We start from the raw sequence: 4,955 nt of genomic DNA, 5'->3' as shown, positions 1-4,955 counted from the left end.
GGAGGAAGGAAAAGGGTTTAGATAGAGAGGTGATCAGTTTCACACACTCTTCAGCCTGGCACTTTTTCTTTAGTGCCAGCCTCTGTCATAATTCTTTTCCTTTTTTTTTTTTCGTGATCATCTTGGGAAACAGACCCCAAAGTGGTGTTGCTCAATCTAAAAATATGCAATTTTATAACTCTGGGCTTAATTGCAGATTGTTCTCTAAAAATGGTTAGATCAGTTCACAGTTCTATCAACAGAGCCTCAGGAACTGAGAAGAGCAAATCCTATTGGGGAAGAAGGAGAAGGGCTCATTAAGGCCTACATGAGCTGACAAAGAATATCTAACAAGTGGCTGTCCCCAGAAATTTGCTGATGGAAACAGAAGGACTTGTGTTGACAATTCAAGACTAGGCCTTTGCCACCAGAGATTATGGAAGAGTTGCCCTTAAGAAGATAGGATTTAATGAACAACATGAATTATGCAAAGAAATGTTAGAAACCTCAACATATGACTACATCCTATAAACATTTAGCAGCTATGAATATATATCTTGTTGACTAGAATTGAACAATTCACTGTTTTTTTATGGTCTAACATAACATCCCATAATTGAAAAATCAACTAATAAACTGTTGTGGGATCAGAGCTTTAATACAGATCAAAGAGTTGCTAACAATTGCCAAGTTGTAACATTGATACATAGAAAGTTAATGTACATAATTTATGTTAATAACACTATTATATTTTATATATACCATATATAAATATAAGCATGTATATTTATATATAATATGTTATATATTACTTTAATATTCAATAAATAAAAATGTAATATAGAAATTACATATAATTTATATGAATAGCATTCTAAGGTTTACAAAGTCCTTTTCTCACAACAACCCTATTTGTGAGGTAATGCCCATTTTAGAAATAGAAGTTCAGCAGAATTTAAAAGTGTGTGGGATAGGTAATATGATACGTTGTTATTTGATAGTTCAAATAGTTCAAAGGATCATAGATTTACCTTGTGGGAATCTAGTCAAAATTTATAGTTGAAGAAATTTAAACCCAAAAGAAATCAAAATACTTGCCAAAGTCCTTTCCTTACAACAATCCTGTCTGGGAAGTAATGCTCATTTTTTTACAGAAGAGGGAAGTGAAACTGAGTATTTAAATGACTTAGCTATGATTATGTATCTAGGAAGTGGGAGTGAAGACTGATTGCTCCACTTATTCCACTACCAAATTCCCTCCCCAAGATGGCAAGTAATATGGTATAGGTTATGAACCTTAAAAATTCCCAGACCCTACTTCATAAGATTGGATTAAGACCATTCCCCATTTGGGCAGTGAACTCTAATTAGATCAGGAATGTGAGAACTCTACTTCACTTACTTAAGTCTTCCCTAGGGGAAGATAAAGTTGTAAACTCTTTTCTGAACAATGAAAAGTACTTAAACCCATACTCATAATAAGGCAAAAAGTTCTTAAGCTAAGTACCTATAAAGGTCAGGCAACTTGTGAATTTATAAGGAACAAAGAGTTGAGAAACTTACTCAGAGCTTTCCTGGTGTGAATTACTCAAAAATTTACACCTTCTTAGGTGTGGACTAAGAATGGTCTGTCCTTTGAAAAACATCTACTATGATTGGTAGATGGAAGAACTTAGGGGAGGTGATATAGGAGAAAATTCCCTATATAAGGAGATGACGGGCTCTTAAGAGAAAGACAGTCTCTAAGGAGGCTGTTGAGAAGAAGAGTTTCTAAGGAGGCTCTGAAGAGATTCTGAAACATTCAGAGTGAGGATTGAGCTGGTGAAGTCAGCTGAGATGGAGCTGGCCTGGTGTCACTAGAATCCTTGCTTGGACAGATCTTGTGGTGAGTGATTAAGGACTGACTGATCTTTTCTCTTAGGGCTTAGGCCTGGGTTGGCCAGGACTTGCCAGGGCCAGCTTATCCTTTTCTCATTATTTCCTTTTTCTCTCTTTCTCTCCTTTTCTTTAATTCCTCATTTGTATTAATTAAATTCTCTATAAAACCCAGTTGACTTGGGTATATTTCATAATTGGGAATATTTTCCCTGGCGACCACCTTATATATTGATTTAAAAACAAGACACCGTATTGAAAACATACTCATCCACTCTTTTATCTACTACAATTTAAGTCTTCCACTATTTTAATCACTACAATTTATATCTACCAACCATTTTAACTCTTACAAGGTTGTACATGTGCTATCATGCAGTACATATTTCCACATTCATCATGTGAAAGAAGATATATTACTTATGCTTGAGTAATAATATTGCTCTTCCTCTTGAAAAGGCTGGGAGGGATGTTCCTTTTGACTTCTATTCCTTCTTCAAAATTCATCTCAGGTCCTCTTCTAGTGACCCTCCTTATCTTTCTCTTCTTAGAGCTTTCTGACCTGGTGTCAAAACCACACAACTTAGCAAGCTGTCTTATAGTCATTTCCTATAAAATACTTTTCATGTGTCTCATCGACAGACTCAGCTTGATAATAAACTGCATCAGGAAGATGTCTTTTATTGTATCCTCCATACTTCCAAAGCCTTTATTTTAGTGTCTACATGTTACAGATAGTGGTGAAGAACAAGGTCACATTCTATCCAGGTCTGAGTAAACTCAGAAGAGTTTATTTAGGCAGGCATGAGCATGTTGGATTGTGTGTGTGTATATGGTAAAGGTGGAAGATGTGGTAATGTACGCACAGAAAACAAATGAAGGGAGGAAGAGGAAGAGTCAGAAGAAGACAAAACAAAGGAAATAAACCTTAAGCTTAAAAGTAGTCATAAATGAATGACAAAGGAAAAAAATCTCAATTGGCTTTATGATAGTAAAATATATCACAGTATATTTAATCTTTTGCTTTGTCCATTTTTACAGTTTAACCTACTTTGTCTAGTCTAGCTAAAGAGCTATGTGAACTGGAGGACTGAAGGTAGAAGGAATTTTATAATAATCTGTCTAGATGCTTATTGATTTTGTTGAAGGAAGAAAAGAAAGACATTCATTAGCTAGCTTTCCTTCTTTCCAAGGCTACTTTATGTGTGATGGAACCATCTAGATCAACATTGTGATTTTCCTTTGAAACCTGTACTTTTCTTTCTTCTTCTGATCCAGAAAAAACTACTCCAGGATATTCTCCTCCATAGGATTCAGGGTTACCTAGAAATGGAAAGAGCCACCTAATTTCCCCTTTTGCCCACCTTAAACTTACTCATCAAAAGCATTACTCATTGTGAGCATATGATTTTTTTTCCTTTCTGGGAAATCTTCCTTTTATTCTATTATTTATTTTTTATTGGTTCTTTTATTCTATTATGCTATCAGGTGGGGGAAAAGTGCTTTTAGAATGTAAGCCATCAGCTGCCATTCCATCATATTACATGAAATACAAGCCTTCACTTTACAAGAATTGTCTACTATTTATTTTATTTTGCTATTCTATTAAAACAGATATAGCTAAGAAGTGGTCAACCAATGAGATACTTATTAAACCTTTTTTTCCACCTTATCATTTAGTCTTCTTGGTTGGCATTATTCTCATTTGCAGTTAGTTTGAACCATTTACTTAGTGTATAATGTATTTTCTTATCTTTACTTAGAGAATGTGAAACCATCCATCCCTATATATCTTTGAAGAAAAACTACTAGGCTGAGAAGTCTGCAACATTTATATCTCAAAGCAAGAGAAAACTGTCTGTTTTCAGGCAATAAAAAACTGATAGGAGTAAGCTGGAAAAGTGGGGTTTCAGGGTCCATACTGTGGGAATTTATTCTTTCTGAACTAAGGATTTACTATAAAATTTCAGGTCATTTGGTTTCATGAAATGAGAGGAAGCCACAATGCAGATGCATATTGTAATGAAGACTAATAGTGTAGAAAATTCCAAGAATAAACATATGTTTAGTATGCTAATGAGAAGAGACAAGGCAGAATAGACAGATGGGGATAAAGTACAAAGAAATAGACCAACTATTGGTATAGATAAGCAGAAATTGCTGGCACTGCTTTCCCCCCAAAAGCCTTATGACTAATGTTTTGTGAAACAAAGAACATATAGCTAAAAAGACAAAATTTTAGGCTTTGCCGAAATCTCATATGTCTAGTGTGATTACTATATTTCGTCATGTGATTATTTTCTTTCAATCACATATTTCTCTCCTAGTGTTGAAGAGAAAACAATGATTTATTTTTGGCTCAATTTTCCATCTTTGCAACTTTACTTTGACACAACCCAGAATTGTCCAGAGAGCAGGATCAGGTTTCATAGTTGAAGTTCCTGCCTCCATAGCAACTATAAACTACCTCTCCCCTCCTCTGGATTACCTATCTTCTATCTTTTGACTATATCCATCAGGTGAGATGGAAGCATATCTTGGCCCCTGACAATGCATCAGCAGATAGGTTAAGAGCAAGTGAATCTGGATCACTACTTGTCAAGGATACCATAAAGGGGCTTCCCAAATCTAAAAGTGGGACAAAATACTGTCTGAGAGCCCTTCCTATTTTCTAAGTTGTCTTTTTTTCTATTTATTCTTTGTGTATTAAAACCAAATGAACCTCTTTAATTATGGAAAATGCATAGTGCTTCTCCTCTTTTAGCTTTCTTTTTTTTTGTTTTAAACCCTTGCCTTCCTCTTGGAGTCAATACTATGTATTGGCTCCAAGGCAGAAGGTGATAAGGGCTAAGCAATGGGGGTCATGTGACTTGCCCAGGGTCATACAGCTGGGAAGTGTCTGAGGCCAGATTTGAATCTAGGAATTCCCATCTCTAGGCTTGACTCTCAATCCACTGAGCCACCCAGCTGCCCCCTCCTCCTTTTAGCTTTCTAAAAATCCTTAGCTCCATTTTTCAAGCATATCATTAATGAGACTAAGTTTACAGTATCTGCTTTTAGCCAGTTAGCTTTATTTTAATCCATGGTCTCAGGATGTATCC

The sequence above is a fragment of the Monodelphis domestica genome, chromosome 4 (assembly GCF_027887165.1).
Source record: "Monodelphis domestica isolate mMonDom1 chromosome 4, mMonDom1.pri, whole genome shotgun sequence".
Taxonomy (NCBI): domain Eukaryota; kingdom Metazoa; phylum Chordata; class Mammalia; order Didelphimorphia; family Didelphidae; genus Monodelphis; species Monodelphis domestica.
This window is presented reverse-complemented; position numbering follows the sequence as displayed.